This window comes from Coturnix japonica, chromosome 7 (assembly GCF_001577835.2).
Source record: "Coturnix japonica isolate 7356 chromosome 7, Coturnix japonica 2.1, whole genome shotgun sequence".
Taxonomy (NCBI): Eukaryota; Metazoa; Chordata; class Aves; order Galliformes; family Phasianidae; genus Coturnix; species Coturnix japonica.
The window spans coordinates 1,711,903-1,729,147 of NC_029522.1; the positions used below are offsets into that span (position 1 = coordinate 1,711,903).

Here is a 17,245-nt window from a genome sequence, read left to right on the forward strand (position 1 = left end):
TGGGTATGATCTTCATTGTGATTCAGGAGAGCTGGACCTAGTAGCTCCCTTCCTGCCTTCCAATCTCATTTTTCTAAGAGGAACTTCATTTCTCCTGCAGCGAGAGCAGTGATTTTGGATTCTCTCTTTGGGTCCAGTACCAGACTGCTGCTATTAAATGATTGTAAAGGCCACTGTAAGGGGAGAGGTGCTGACTTTCAGACACAACATCATTAACTTGTGGTCATTAGAAAAATCCCATGATACTTTTTGAAAAAGTAGAGTAGTTAACCTTGGTGGCTTGGCCAGCCTCCAACTTTTGTAATTGCATCCTGCCTGGCTAAAATTGCAGCGCACACGCTCAGTTGGATGGGGTATTCTTCACCTTTTACCCTGAGCTGCTGAGTAGCTCTGCTCGATATTTTCTATATTTCAACCCAGAAATGTCTTCATTCAGCGTTATTTTATTTTATTTTGAATGATAGTTTGTAAAGTGCTTTGAAATCCTCCTGGCTGAAAGTTGCTGTCTACTATAAATGTAAATTTTCTTTGTTGCCAGCTGTAAAATCACGCAGCATTTGACATCAAAAGATCTATGCCTTGCGCCGTTACAATTTGGCTTGAAGGGCTCCTGAAGATGTAGACTGAGTGTGCATTAAATACGGCCATTTTCTGCAAGGCTGCGTATCTCCCAGTGCCCGGCAGCTAACGCAGTCTGCTGTGGATCAATAGGACAGCCTGCAGGGACACCGATACTCCCCTGCAGCCGGAGAGTCAGCTACATGGTGTGCAGACATCGTGCTGAGAGTGGTGGTGGCCATCCATAGAACGCTCTAAAGGGCTGAAATATCCCCATGTTGTGCTTTAATCCAGCAGGCAGCTCTGCACCTCAGTTATTTGCCATAGTATAGCATCCTAGCAGATGCTATAAACAACACCTCTGTCCCAGCTGAAACTGGGACACCGTGTTAGAGTGCTTGTTTGTCTGAGGTGTGCCTTTGGTGGGCGATCATGGGGAGCCATCGACTGCTTGCACTGAAGTCTGTCAGGCGTTTGGAGTGGTCTGTGGTCTAGATACAGCTGTGATTTATTTTCTAAGCAAATCTTGCATTTTTTTGACAGAAGTCTTCCTTCCATGCATCAAGGGAAGTGTGCTTCAAGGAGCCTTATCTGTGTAGATAAGGCTATGTGATACAGGAATTAGGAAAGGAATAAAGCTGGAATTAGTGCTAAATCCACTGTAATATTCTGCTGTGAGATGCTTCAACCTGTAGCCCTTTCAAGTTGTGCTGTGTGCTGTGCAGGCTGGCTGGATGCACTTATAATGCCACATAAGGAAACCTTCAGGCCCCAGAGAGGATCACCTGTTTATTATCCCCTGGTTAATATCTGCTGCGGCAGCTGAGACCTGCCCACGTCCCTGAGAAATAAAGCAAGAATTCAAGGGTGAATGTGAAAATGGGTGAATATGAAAAGGGAAGATTTGCATTGGGAGGGGAGTAATAAAAGCAAAGCCCAAAGCTTTGCCCAAGCATGATGGCAGGATTATTTTCCCTTTGGATAGTTCTCTGTGTTTCTCCTTGATGTTATCCTCATGGACACAGGCAGGCTGTACCAGCATAGACAATGTACTTCGGGGCAGCTTTGCTGGCATCCAGAGCTGGACCCGTGCTGGCCTGAGCCCGTGTGGTGTGCCATGTGCTTCAGGAGTCTGAACACTGTCTGAACACTGTGCTTCAGGAGTCTGAACACAAGGCTTGAAGCATGATACTGTCAATGAGTTTTCCTCTGGCCCTCAGCAGCTGTGGGAGCAGCTGACCTGCAGAGAGGAGCTGGCTTTGGACAGTCATCCTGGCAGAATGAGCGTACAAGGAACAATAGTTTAAGCACTTAAAATCCCAAACCCAGTGAAGAGTGTGGGGGCTGGAATATGTAAAGAGAAGGAAAATGCATTAGCAATAGTCTGAAAACATTATCGTCACCCTCTGCACAGGCAGTGTACCAAATTGCTATGAATTATAAGTGTACTTAAGAAGTCTGAAAAAATGGATCTGAGCGAGTACTTTGTTCTCAGGAGCTGGTGGAGGCTGTGGTTCTCTCCTTCTCATCTAACTCCAAAGTAAGAGGCAGTAGCAATGCTTAGTACTTGTAGAAGCAATTAGGCAAGAAGCCCTGGTGTCCTGAGACCCATTCAGGATTCAGTGTTTTACATAGCACATAGGGCTCCCACACTGTGTACCAACCAGCTGTGCTCCCAAGCCTTACATAGGGGGTGGGAAAGGGGGAGGGTGGGGATAAAGGCTTTTGCATAAGCTGCAGGATATGGGAAGTCTCCTGGAAGGACCTGTGTAACTTACTGCATTTGTTAATGACACCTTTGATGTGATCTTGAGCTCAGCAGGTTCAACCATTTAGCTCCATCCATCAGGATATTGGTGGCAAGAGTGAAGAACAGCTCACAAAGCCCTGATGTTTACAGCCTGGCAAGGATGTGTGCCGTTGATTATAACATTTTTAACTGCTTAATACCCTGGCTGTTATTGAAAGCATTCCAAAGAGAAGCAGTCAAAGAGCAGGTGCACTCTCTTACCTTGGCAGCATTGAAAGAGCAGAAGCAATTTGGGCCGGCATTTACACATATGCTTAGGTTTGTCACTGTATTGGAAGGATCAGAAATAACATCAATTGAAGCTGAAGTCATAGTACTACTGGAATAACAGCAATATATTTCCACCTCAGGTGGAAGGGATCAGCTCAGAGCAAGAGCGATCTGTTCTGGTTGTGTCAGGAGAGATGGTGAGGTGCTGATGGTGCTGGGCAGGAGGGGAAGGATCACACCTCCTGCAGGCACACCTGCTGGAAGCAGAGGGGAAGCTTTCTGATATCCAGCAACTTCTGGTTTTCCTTTGATCAGATACGAATCCAAGCAGAAAAGCAGGTACACTTAAGTAAGATATGCTTGCATGCCTTCTAGGTCATGTGCTGTGGGGGGCATTTTAGTAACCTGACCACAAGACAGTAGGCACTGCTTCTGATAGCAGGGAGTGTCTGATGCATGCTGTTCTGGAGGGTAATTACCAGGAAATGCAGAGGGATCAATCATGCCTGATGCACCAAGCAATTATGCTTTATCCCCTGAAAAGTCGTTTATTGTCCAGGGGATGCAGAGTGTGTGAATTTTGTTTTACCGCAGAAATACTGTTAGGAAAACAGCTGCATTAACAAAGCAGCTACGCACAGCATAGGGCCGTGGAGCTGCTCAGATGTAAAGGAGCTACTCCCTGTGAAATAATGATATCTCATAGATAGGAGCAAAGAAATCGCAGGTAATTGTATGGACCTGAAGGTGGGGAGCAGGGCTGCAGGCAGGACTGTCCCCTGAGGCAGCCCAGAGAGGGGCTGAAGTGGTCCCCTGCTCTAAGAACAAAATCCAAGCAAACCTTACCTGTTCCATGTTATCCCCCCATCATTTATTTACGAATGCTGCTTCTTGCTTTTCCCCCATCCCCCCCTCCACAACATACTTGCTCTTTAAAGTGTGCTTTTCTAAGGCTTATGATCATAGAAGTTCATCCTCCCCCCCTCGGGGCGTAGCCCTGCCTGATGCAGGATGATAACGGAGGATACCAAATTCCCATTAAAAGAATTTGTTGCACATATATCTGCAAAGCAGGCAGGTGCTATTAAGCTAACAGCCGTGCCTGTGGGGATTTGTGCAAACCAGAACAAAATCAGAGCCCCCTCGGTCCATTACTATGATTCCGCTGGCGTCCCAAATGGAAAAGCAGTATTAAAAATGTTTGGAAAATAAAGCAGGCAAGTAATCATGCTAGAGAGATGTGTCTATTTTTTAAAGCGCATCCACAAGTTAATTCAGGTAGGGAATTATTCTGACAGGTAGAGAGTAAAGTTTGCTCCTGTGGGATATTTGTGCTTTATTTAGGGCTTAAATGAAGCGCGAACGCTCATGAAAGACACAAAATCCTTCAATGTGAGAGGCAGCCCTCTGGACTCAAACTACAGCTAAGCTTGTGCCACCTTCCAGAGCAGCCACAATTGTCAGCCCAAAGCAGCAGCTCCCCGTTATGCCTCCTAGCCTGGGGACCGTCTTTCCTGCTCTGCCCCCATCAGCATCAGCACTGCTTTCCTCCAACTGTGTGTAAATGGCCTTTTCCATCCTTGCCTCCTGGGGTTGCTGGGCTCCCAGCAGGATGGGTGCCCTTTAGAAGCGCCAGCTGCTGGTTTTGTAACGTGGCGTTGCTGGTGGCAGAGCTCTGAGCAAAGGCAGCACTCGGCCTCCATGGTGGCAATGCAGGAGCTCTGGTAGCTGTCAGAGCTTTGCAATGACTGTAGTTCCCCTCAGATGAGCATTCTTTGCTCTTCCTGTGATGAACACGTGGACACGAGATGTGCACCTTGTACGTACGTTTTAATGTGGAAATATTATTGCAGAGCCTGAGCTAATTACCCAGTTGTTCCTTTTACTGCATGTAATTACAACAAAATACTACAGGGATAGTTTACAGCAACTCATTGTAAAATAAGGTGCATGAAAGCAGTGGTTAAAATGAGTGGTTTATGTTACTTCTGTTCTGGAAAGGCTTTCGCAAGGAAACATACCATATCTACCATATCAATCATAGAATCATTAAGGCTGCAAGGACCTCAAAGATCACCTAGTCCAACCTCAACCCATCATCACCCTGCCCATTAAGCCAGGTCACTCAGTGCCACAGACTTGCTCATTAACTTCTCCCAAGGAACTTTCCTAGTTAGTACTCAGGACTGGGTCCCCTGATGCTGGTAGCCAGCTCTGCTCTGCTGACATCAAGCCCAAGCCTGATGTGAGCCCTCCAGGAGCCAGGCAGCCTTCCCTGCTCCCCATAGGGCTCTGCATCCCACGCCATGGCACTGTGTGTGTTCGGGCTGCTATGTGCAGGAGGACAGTTACACAAATGTAATGCAAATACTCAATATGTGATAATGTTATTTCAATATGTGTTAATGTTAAAATCGAGCCGCATTTTCCAGTTCGCATGTCTTTCATGGGTGGTGCTGTACTGCTTAGTTAGGTTTGTGCTTAGTTATACTTCAAGGACTCGGCTACCTTCCCTGTCTGCATTTTTGTCTAGACCCCTGTTCTAGGGGAGGGGAAATAAGTATTTTGCCTTGCTGAAGTCGCATCCATACAGTTTGTTTGCACCTAGATGCATTCTGTCTGCATTCATATGTGTACATTTATAGCGAGTTCAGGTGACTCACCTGATGCCTGGCTGCCATTTGGATCGCTGGGCTTCCTTGCTTCTCGTCTGCTTGCTGTCTCTACTCAACCAAACACAAAGCGTTTAATGTGATTGTTAGCAGAGGTAATTGAGAGAGTCCCATTGATTAGAACAGAACTTGAATCAGACCCTTCATTTTTCCCAGCAGTCACATGGGACACGTTTGTTATTCTGGTCTGTATGTCTCTTTTTTCTCATTAGAATTCACTGCACACTATTCTTCTTTATTATCTAAGAGTTTTTGGAAGGTAAAGTTGCATGTTAAAGGTATGGATGCCTTGCTGAGATTTATTCGCTTCCCTCTTTCCCCCCCCTCCTGCTGTGCCCTCTTGCATTTAATAGGGTTAAGGAGGTCAAGTTCCCCCAAAGCTAAGTGTAGAGACAGTTTTAAGGTATCTGGAAGTTTGCATGTCACATTCGTAATTGTTCTGTGCATCAAAATGCATTTCATGCATTTCTGCCTGAGAATCGCCCATTCAGCTTTACCAGCTAATTACTGGGGTGAGCAGGCATTCACATAGCGCACGCGTGCTTATTGGATGTGACAGATGGCTGTGTCTGGCCTTCTGATTCATCATTTTACATCTCCTTTCTGAAGGGCCGTGCTATCACCGTGCAAATACACCATAACTCTGCCCTGGGCCTGACAAAGGAGGAAGGAGAGGAGAAACCAAGTGATAAGGCTGGAAACACATCGCCAGCCACTCTGGGAATTGCACTGCATTTACCTGTATTGCTCTGTTAGCCCAGATTTTGCAACCCATTTAACTATTAAAAAGTAATAATAATAATAAACATTTTTGAAATGGGACAAAGAAGTTGGCCAGCTGGAATGGGTATTTTCAAAGCACCATGTCTCAAAAAAGCAGATTTGCTTTTAGGGGAGGAAGAAGGAGCAGTCAGCTCCCTGCTTCTTCAGGGCAGAAGAGGTCCTAGGCCCATTCCTCTGGCTTTGCAGCAGTCTGCAACTTTTGGAGATGACAGAAAAATACCTCCCAGCCTCATCACTGAGTGGACATTATGTACCTGGGAAGGTGTTTTAGTTGCATTACCAAAAAACACTCCTTAGTTTAAATGGGAATTTGGATGAGATTGAGTTGTGCAGTCTAGAGCCCAGCCATTGCCTGACCTGCAGAAAATGGATCGTAGAGCTGTGGATATGTAGTTATATAGGCAGATAGTTCTGGAAGTGGCATCAGCTGGCAATCCAGTCCATCCTCAGGTCTGCTGGGCTTGGCTGCAGTGAGGCTGTCCCTTGCTTTGTTGCAGACCCAGCTCAGAAGTGCAGTGTCCACCTGCTTCATTGCTGCACATCCCTGCCCACTACATCGTCATTCTTAGAAGTTGGAAAGACTTTCTCCCTAATATCTACCTTAAATCTCCTTTGCCATAAATTAAGTCAATTATTTCTTGTCTCCGAAACAGTGGATGTGAAGAACAATTGATTACCCTTCTTTTTATAGCAGCCTTTTTAACACTCCTTTTTATGTCTGACGACTAGTCTCTTTGCAGTCTTCATTTTCCCAAAGTAAAACTTTCCATTCCCCTGAGCTCACTGCATGTTCTGTGGGTTGTGGCACCCTTGTGGCTCTGCCTTAGGATCTGCTAATCTGGCTGCCCCTTCCTCAGTGCTCTGCTGGGGCATTTCTTGCACGCAGCCACGCTGGCATCCAGCAGAGCAGGATGAGAACGGGCTATAAAACATGCCAAAGAGTCAGGGAGTGGATAGGCATCAGAGTAGCCAAAACGCTGATTTGGTTTTGGGAGCCCAGAATAAAACAAGGAGTAGAGTTCCTTCTGCATGGCACATCTGTTTCCAGCAGTTGTCCTGTTCTGACCTCTCCTATCCCCATGAGGTAGGTGCTGACAGCTTCCACAGCATGGAACCAGCTGGGTTCCACTTCATCAGGGAGCGGGGCTCGGCTTTTGCCTGACTGAATTGCCTCCCGTGAGCATCCTCTGTTTTCTGCTGCGATGTCCAGCCATTCTGTTAAGAAAATAACTGAGATAATTGTTTACCCTCTCTGTCAAAGGGTAGCATCTCACACGTCCCAATATCTTGTAGGTCCGAGTTTCCGCTAAATAATTGTTCTCGCTCTGCCTTGGATTTCAATTTAAGAAAGCATTAACCTGATACTCTCTCAGCGCTGATGGCAATACACCGTTTGCAGGATCTTAAGTCCTCTGGGTGAATACCTCTTTCCTTCACTGCTCATTAAAGCAAATACAGCTTGCACCCTTTGTCTCTTCGCTCTTAGAAAAACCCACACTCTATTGCCTGCCAGTGAGGATTCCATTATTTATTAATTGCATAAAAGATGTAAAATTGGCTGTGAATACCAGGGGGCTGAGTATTAGAGGCAAGCAGGAGAAGCCCCAAGCCAACGCCTGAGGGGATGCCACTCCCCATGCAGTGTTGCCCCCAACGAGGGCTCGTGTTGGGAAAATAGAAGAGCATATTTTAATAACTGTTTTGCTTCTGATTGGTTTGCTTTGGCTTTTCTGTTGGTGTTTATCTGCGTTTCCGAAGTTCAGAGAAATCCCTCGGTAATTGGCTCTCCTGTAAGATCTTCTCACTGGAGAGGTTGTCACACACGCTTGAGACTTTTCCATTTTAATATTCTGGTCTATTAGCTGCTAAGAGCACAGATAAGATAATGAGAAACCCAAGTCCCTCTTTTAAGCAGGTTTTTTTTGTTGTTTTAGAATGACGACTTTAAATGTATTACTCTATTTAGAGGGAGAAATCCGAGTGGAAGGCATTATGGGTAATGATATGTAAATGACCATTCATGCATGAAAATCAGGGCCACAGTTGAATGTATTAAGCAATGACTGATATAATCATTATTTTGGATTTTGCATCTGAAGAGGGGGGATTGCAGATATCAAGTCAATTGCATATTTAAAGAAAACATCCGTGTGTGCGTGGAATAAAGAGTGCTCTCGACATTTTTGTGCTAAATATCCTAGTGTTAAACTGTTTGGGCTAAAATAAGGTCAATGTGTTGGGTTTATGCTTTTGGCATTATCTCTGGCTTTCACTCCGGCAGATCCTCCCTCTCGCTGTTTGTGCGGCGTGACATCGGAGTGCCAGGTTTGTAATGTCAACTCTTTGCAGCTCCCTTTAATGCTGTTATCTACAGAGAGCTGCCTACTGCTTACATGCGCAGGGGAAGCTCAGGAAAGCCAGCTGCTGGAATGGTAAAGAAATGGAAGTATCCATCAGCACTGCCTTTGTTGATCCCGAGCTTACATGAGCTCGCTGTGCTAGCAGAGAGAAACAGAGTGATTTGGGTTGGAAGGGACCGAGCCTCTGCCAGTCTACCTGCATTAATGGGTTCCTTCTATTAAAGGTGGGAAATAGCTGTGTTGCTAAACGTAATGAATGCATCTGGAGTTCGGAGAACATTATGCTAAATGTCCACGATACATTCTCTGTCCCCTTCGGCAGCAGCAGATGATCAATTTTGCTACTCTGGCCTTACCTAATTATTGCTGTCGCTAATGAAGGGAAGTAGAGAAAAACATGTCTGAGTAGGTTAATAAGCCATCCAGAAAATTATATTAGCATGATCAATCCTTAATGATTATGGTTTCTCATAATATTAGATCACCTGAAAGATATTTTTCGGAGGAGGTGGGAGGGAAGGGAGGTATCATTTTGTGGCCATTCTTCCATAATGTGCTCTGTTGGCTTTTGGAGAGAAAAGCAGTCCGGCTGCTGCTCGGAAGCTTTGACAACTTGCTGATTTATTTTATCATGCCAGCATCTAGAATGGCAGCGAGTGCAGACGCTCTTCCCTTTCCTCCTCCACAGATACCTGTGGCATTTGCTCGCTCTGGGATTGATTGTGCACAGTCTGTGTCACTTCTAAGTGCTGGCCAACAGGCTGGTGCTCTCCAAGCAGTCCAAATGGCTTCCAACTGGTGCTTCCCCATTCCCCTCGCATTGGTGATGTGCATCCATTTGCATTCTAGCATTTGGTGTTGCATGGAGGACTTGTTTTATTTGTTTAGTTTTTCATGAGAGCATTGCTCTTAAGGCACGTCCAAGGCATTAAAATAAGTAGCAAAGGGGAATGATCCTCAAACATCAGACTCATTTTTTTTAAAAGTAAAACTTTCCCCCAAATTAAACTGAATCACAGTCCTCCCTTTTAATTTGTTAATTGCACTTCTGCAATGGTAATGCAATCAGCGAATATAGCTAAAGTGTTTGTGTGGGTGAATCAATATTAATGAGAAGGAGCATGTTTGCAAAGCGCGCTACCACCAGCCTCTTGCTTGGAGGCTGAGGGAGGAGATGGGGATGGGAGGCGTCCACATGCCGAGGTCCCCTCTGTGCTGGCCATGCCTTCGGTAAGGTGGGGAGTGGGGTGTGATTATGGGGTCGGTTTTGGGCTAACACTGCCCCACAGCCATTGGAGAGCTTAAGCTCAGCGGCTGCTGAGCCTGTCAGGGCATCCTTCCCAGCCTGGAAGACTTTCCAGGTGACTAAGGTCTGTGCAAGCTCACAAAGGTTAATCATGACTAAGTGACAGTGAAATTGTGTGTTTTCCTGCTGGGCTTCTGATTTTCTATATATGAAGTGTATTGAAATCAAGTGAGACTAAGTGTTTAAACCTTTCATACCATATGGCTCTCCTTCCATCATAAACACAGCTGTAAAATTGTACTCGGGGGGCAACATCACTCTGGTGTAAATGGATCTGCACTCTCTGCTTGTGTGAAGGCAGAGATTGACGTGCTGCTCTCATCCTGTGTGCCCTGTTAGTTGGGTCTGGGTTGTTTCCCTGTACGTGGTCATGCGGAACAAGGAGTGCAATGGCCAGTAATGGTGCTGTACACACAGTGCCTCAGCTTGCCCACAGCTAACAGTTAGAAAGAAGAAAAACTGACTTATGCTGATTTTTTCCATCTTACTACCAGACATTTTCACATAGTTAAATGCTGCAATGTATGTGTTATATAAAAGACTGGAGCTACATTGCACGAAACTTGTACCCTCTGCAGGACTCAAAGGTTTGCAAGCTTTTACTTGCTTCACCTGCAGAGAAGCAGGCGAACACAGGGCTGAGCCCTGGCTGTGCCAGCTTAGAGGTTCAGCTCTGAGGTGAAAGTCAAGGCCTAGGGATACTGCAGAAACAAGAAATTATTCCCGGGCAGGAACTGCCAGGAGGTGCCCAGGAGTGCACTGGGGATTGCTCTCCACATGCAGGCTGCTGACAGAGCTGGTGGGGGAAGGAGCCAACTAAAGTCCACCTGTGGTTCCCTTTCGGAAGGGCATAGCCTTGCAGTAGGCACCTCCCTCTGAGACCTCATCCCAGGGTATGAGGTTGTCACAGGTATGAGTATCTTCTCCACTCCAAGCCCCAGACTGCTCAGTTCAGTGCGTGTATACCTTGCATTAGCGCCACAGAGATAAACAGAAATTAATGTAAAATGAAAGAAGAGTTGGGTGGGAGAAGAACGCTGCACTGCCGTCACAGAGTTCAGAGAAAGGTAGACTCGACTCATTTTTACCGTGAGCCACTTCACACTGCCCTGATTATGTAAATGGGACATAAAGTAAATTGGACTTCCCTCGCTGTGACACCGCCTTCCATTGCTAGAGTGATTTACAGAAGCCTCAGAGTAAATTAGAGCCAGGCCCGGCTCCTGTGCCCGTGTGTTCGGATTTAAAACCAGTCATTTCCCAAGGTAATTGTGGTGCAGTCAAGACTAGGAGCAGCTTCCTAAAATTGGTTAATAACCAGATTTGAGTTTCTTCAGTGGCTTAAATGGAGTGGCATATTATCTCCTCTATAGTCTGCCTAAAAGATAGATTTGATGTCTGCGAGCAAAGACATGAAATTGCTATAGGCTTCCGCTCTTATAGCCTGCCACCTATGTGATTTATGTGATAAGTGATCTCAGATGACCCTCCAAGGCACTGAACCATTAGAGAGTTATGTTGCACAGTGATAAGAAATCTTCAGAGATACCTAAATCTTCTTTTACCACTGGGAGTTTCATCTGTTCTAGAATAAAGAACGTTTTAATGTATGATGTTGCTATCTTGCTAGCCATACTAATATTCAAAAGGGTACACAGACTTAAATCAATAGCAAAATGACAAAGACCTTAAAACTGAAGTAGTCACCGAGTGGATGCTGTGCAGCTCTTTGAGGTTTTATCTTTGTTCCTTTCATTTTGTCTTTTGAAAGATGAGAAGCTGTATGGGTTCAAATTCAAGCCTTCTGTTAATCTTTCCACCACGCAGGAAGCTGGCAATGCACCCTTTCACTGCACTGTCACCCATTTTGAGTTTTTTTCTGTAGGCTTTGTAAAACCGTGGATGGAATCTTTCCTTATTGGATTCGTACCTGGACGGCAGCTTCCTATCTCCCTTGGTGCAGTGCGGGGGTTTAATGATCTGTGTAGCCAGGCTATCCTACCTTGGAGAGGAATCAGATGTTATCTTCTTCTGTTTCTCTTCAATCCCAGTGGATCATCCAGTACTTGCAGTTAGGACTGAGGTAGTCTCCTCCCACGCCCTTTACTAGCAGCTGTGTGTGGTGACCCGTTGTATTCCACCCATGCAGCTGTGTGCATGGCCACTTGGTTGCTTTGTGCTGTCAGGCATGTTGAAATACACGAGAGCAGGGCTGGGTGCCACCAAAGCTTTGGCAGCATTGCAGGCGTGTTTACAATAGGCTGTATCTGTTCCTTGAAAATTCTCCTGCAAGGAAGTGATTTTGATTTCTCTTTAAATTAAGGCAAGGCAAAGATGAATAGTCCCCACGTGCTGCTTGGCTTTTCGCTCAAAGCTGTTTATGAGAAGAAGCTCTTGGCAAAATTAAATGAACCTCCTCTTCCTTGAGCTGGCAAACAGCGTCTGTGCTGGTCATCTCACACCTTCATAAATCTGAGACGCTGGCATCCCACATGCACCAGGCAAACATCGAGTTTTGTAGGGGGAACGCACAAGGGTGCAGTAATCACAGCTGTTTCATGTCAGCATTCAGCAAGCCTACAATAGGATTTTATTCAGCGAGCCATTCCTTTTGAAATGCCATTAGAGGTATTTGCCAGGAGAAACTGGCCTCGACTCATCATATTTAATTTTTTATCAAACGCACCGTGGGAGCAGTGGGGACACACACAAGACAGAAACAAGCAAACACTGTTGATTTAGAATAAATAAACTTAGAGTAAGAACTGAATGTGTTCCCTCCTGGCTACAGCTGTACAAATATAGGCAAGTCCCTGCGCAGGTCCATAGAGAGAGGGTCACGTCCTGACTTCAGAGCCAGGTGCTCTTGGAAACCTCCAGTCGCACCTGCTGAAAGGAGTGAATTGCCATCAGATAGATGCAGAGGAACAGTCCTGCTCCTCTGAAACCACGTATGTGTGTTGTTAAGCCAATGTCTCGTTACTCGCTAAAGAGGAGGTGAAGAGGAATTTGTAAATCATATATCTCACGTTATTTAACCAGTCTCCTCTCCCATCGCTAGGCACAGATGTGCACGTGTAAGTGAAAGAAAAAGACAAGAATGAGTCCAATCAGGGGCTTTTGGTCAGCACTGATCTCCCAGGTGGGTGCAACAAGACTGCTAATAAACACGAGTCATGCCGCGGGAGATGGGAGCCAGTCAAAGGCTGCCAAAGGCCCTTCTTGTGCAAGAAAGGTGGTTCATCTTGAGCTCAGGGGAGGTGGTTGATGCTGAGGGGCTTTTTGTAAGCATTTATTGAAAATCTACCACATCACATCTTAGTTTCCTTGTTGAAAATGAGTAACGGGCTGTGGGGGAATAGAAGGAAGCCGAAAGATTGTTGGAAGGAGGGCTTGAAAGAAAGGAAGATGGGAGGTAAAAAGAAAGATGATCACGTGAAGCATTTCTGGTAGTAGTTACTATCAGAACTCAAGGTGCATCTCAGGCTCTATTTTCTGGTCCTAATAGCACCGCAGCCATGGCAGAAGTGGAGCCTTTAACGCGAGGCACAAGTGAGCTCAGCACAGCATGAGCTCTGTTTGAGAAGTGCTTTTCTGCTGTTGGGCATAAACGCAGCAGTACATGTTACTGAAGAACCATGAATCGGCCCTATAAAAATAATGAGTTTTTAAAATGATAAACTTCGTGGTATTTATTATACTCACACATTTTTTCTGCACAGCCCTAAAACTTAGCCCTATCTTTCAAAAGAAATACAAACAGAAACTGAGGTCTTCATCAAGATAATCCACAGGCTGTGAGGTTAAGAAAGTTATAATCCGAGTCCCAGGAGATGTATGAGATTTGGAAAACACTGCAAATTGAATCTGATTGGCATCAAAGTGGTGCCTGACTGTATCTGCATGCTCTTTAGAAAGGAGATAAGAGTGTGGTTTATCAGTGATCTTAGCTGGCTGGATCACTTTAGTTCCATCCTGCAAACCTTGCACGTGTATGTGCGTGAGCTCAGCTCAGCCCAGCCCTTCCCAGCACTTGGCTCAGAAAGGCAACATGGAGGCACCCGAGGTAAGCCCCGGAGCACTAAAACCTTGTGAAACATTGCCTGCTGTCCTGGGCAGCCTGCTCAGTCTTGAGCCTTGCTGTGACTTAAGGAGTTTGCTCATCCCTAATGGAGAGGTGATTTCTAGGGCTGAGCCTTGGTGGCTTGAAGAACCCAACCAGGTGCCCACTGATGCAAAGGCAAACACAGCAGCTCTCCTTGAGAAGTTCTGTGTCAGGGCCTCTGCTGGTTGGAGGCACAACTTCATCGTGCTACGTGTGATTGCTCCAGCGTGTTTGTGTGTGCAAGGGAGAGTAAGTGTATATTTATTGAGGTGGAGACAGGCAGGGGGAGGAAAGTAGAATGCGATGTGTCAGAGTTGGGATTTATTACCGACACAGTAGAGCATTTACTTTTCATTTTGACCATAATGTTGTTCTGAGCCTCTGCCAGGCTTTGAGAGCAGAGTCCACCCCCTGCTTCGCACCCTTCATTTTTCTCACTTTGCAGGTTTTGACTGAGCTAATGCTTTCAGGAAAAAGGGCTTATTGATTAGAAGGAAGTCACTCGCAGCATCTGGGCTTTTATTGGTCTCATTTGTGAGGTGGTTTAGCTGTTTGGAAGAGAAGCAGGTAGTGTTTGTTCTGACACATTTAGTAAATTCTGCTGGTTCCCTGCCCTCGTTTCTCAGAGCCTTCTCGCTTTGCCTGCTCTCCTTGTCACTCGTCCAGAGCAATCCTGTTAATACTGAAGCGTGTGACAGGATCACCTCAGCTGCTCTGGAGATTATTGTTCTTCTCCTCCTCCACAGTTTAATTTACACGTTATCTTTCATTCCAAAATGGCCATCGACCCTAATCTTCATGTGATTTTTGTTATTGCTTAGATTTTATAGCTGAGAACCGAGTGGATTTCCTATTAGAATGATCTAGAGCCATTTTCTTTGATGTTCTTCTTTCAGCGATTGCTAAGACATCCCACTGCGACAAGTCAAGTATACAAGTATTAATTATGTCGTATTTTCTGCACGTGACCAGAATGCTGACATTTGTCACTTATAATTGTCACAGTTGAGAGTTAGCTGGGTCATCTGTAAAAGCCAGCCCTGGTAGGAGACATGTTTGCTATCAGGTAAAGAAGACCGGGTTGTCCCTGCAGCTACTTGCTGGTTGGGCTATGTAAGGAAAAAATATACAGCGCATCTGGGACCGCAGGGGGTGTAAAAACAAGACTCCGGGCCTCTTTATGCAGTGAGTTCCCCCAGAAGCTGTGTTGTGCAGTCGTGCAGGCTAAGAGACCCAAGATGTCGGCTTGGGCTCAGCACTCTGCCACCTAATTGCCTCTCTCCCTCGTGGCTCTCTGCAACTCCCCTTTGCACAACCCTTGGCTCCTCAGAGCACGATCCATCAGCAAGGTGCCACATGTCCCTTGTTGCTAATTTGAGAACTTGAAAAGAAACAAACTGAAAAGAATCCCTCTCCTTACATTTTTAGCAAGAGGAATACACAACCTGCATTATTCCCACCAACATTCCTTGTTGGTTGGGTTATGAAAGCAAGCACAGATCAGCGATGTAGCAAGGAATGGAAAGGAGAAGAGTCACCTTAGAAAAAACGCATCTGCTAGTCCTCAGGCTGAAAAGCAGCAGGAAAATAACTCTAAGATGTCCGCATTTATCGAGGCGCTTACCTGCGCAGCATGCAGAAAGCAAAGCTCTGTGTCTAGCAGACTGTGGGCGCGGGTGCTCGTGCGGATGTGCATGTTTGTGTAGGAAGAGAAAACACACCTTGAGGAAAGGTAAATAATAATGTTATCTGTAGGTGCTAGGGAGAGGAGAGAGAGAGAAGCAGCTGTCTTCAGTAATCAAGACTGCAGCGTGCTTGGGTATTTAATGACACTGTGTACACTGGAATGCTGCACGCAGAGCTTCTTCAAAGAACATGGAGGAGTTACCTGTTACTGTTCAGCGGAAATTCAGAACTGCATTGCAGCCGAGTACACGTTCTCCTCCAAATCACTTACTGAATCTTTCCCATTATTTACTTGAATGACTTCAGTAGCTATTTTGTTTTGTTTGTGATGTGGGCCTATGTGAAATCCCCACTCAGCTCATATCTGCTGGATTCCTATTAGTAGAAACCTTAGAGGGTGGCAAGAATAGTTTGCATGTTTTTAACTCAAAGAAAATATAGAAGTGGTGTGCAGAACAGCAAACTAAAGAAACGATAGCTCATTGCCTTAAAGAATTTATTCACGCTCCTTGGCTGGAGCAGCTCGCATATTCCTGGTGGTTGAGGAGTGCGTGGCAGTCAGGCAAAGTCCTCTGACTGTAGGTCTCTGTGTGCTTTGCATGCAGCCATTTGTTACTGCTCCCAGCGTGTCTGCCAAAGATTCCATTCTGCTTGTGCAGAAAGAGGAACTGTGGCACAGTGCAGCAGCAGGACTTGATCAATCTGGATCATGTATCCTGCCAAATACCTTAACCACTGGAAATCCTTGGCCAAGAGTGGCTGTCAAAGTTGTCTCTTCAGAAAAAGAGATTTCTATATATAGAAAAAGGAAAAAAAAAAAAAAAAAAGAATAAAAAATCAATGAAAAAACCCAGGCCTGGGAGTGGCTGCAGAGAAATGGGGAGAGCCGTACAGCAGCATGAGCTCCTGGTGCCGTAGGTTCAGGATGACACTCGTGGCCATGGAGATGCTAATGGTGGGAGGCACTTGGACACTCTGTCCACTCTTGTACATTAGCTTGTATGAGGTGGGAACATAATGAGTTCCTGAGTCATCTAAGGAAGCAGAAATTACATATCCCAGACCCTGGCAGTGCAGAACAAAAAGCCAGAGTATGACTTCTGAGGTTCCTCTTTTTTTTGGTACATGAGAGTTACAGGTATAAAGATGAGAGATAAATAGGACAAAACATTTTTTTCCTCTCTTATTATCATCAGAGAGCATCATTTCCCCCATTTTACAAATAGGGATTGGAGCAGAGGTTAAATAACTCGTCCAGAGTGTGCAGTAACCCTGCACCAAATGGAAGAAAGGCATGAGTGCACAGGGCATTTCTGCACATAGCATTGTCCATTGGGGCTGACTGCTATCTGCCTTCCAGGCTGGGGTAATCATACTGCAGCCATCTGATGGGTATCACTGGGTGCTGAGGCTTGCTAGAAAACAGCGGTCTTTGAAAGACAGCAAAAGGTGCTTGCATGCTTGTGTATGAACGCAGGTCTTTTTTTGTTGGATCTTCTGCCCTTAGTTGCGGAACTAAAGGAACTAATGGGGACTTGTGGGATGCTCTGTTGGAGGGGGCAGGTGGGGATGTTGAGCTCCAAGGCTGGGGGGTTGGAAGGGTGAGGGAAGGGGAGTTTTGCCCCTCCTTTCTTTTCACTTTGTAACCCAGGGAATTTCCTGCAGAGCGACAAGGAAATCTCTGTGTTGGGCTCACACAAAAATGCTGCCTGTTGGCCAAGATGGGCATTGTGAGCATCACATTCAGATGACGTG

General features: G+C 45.7%; 1 protein-coding gene across 1 annotated transcript in view; it reads left to right on the forward strand.

Annotated features, from left to right (window-relative positions):
• The window catches only part of TMEFF2 (transmembrane protein with EGF like and two follistatin like domains 2), a 104,412-nt gene that overhangs the window by 44,409 nt on the left and 42,758 nt on the right, over positions 1-17,245 (forward strand). The window lies entirely within an intron of this gene.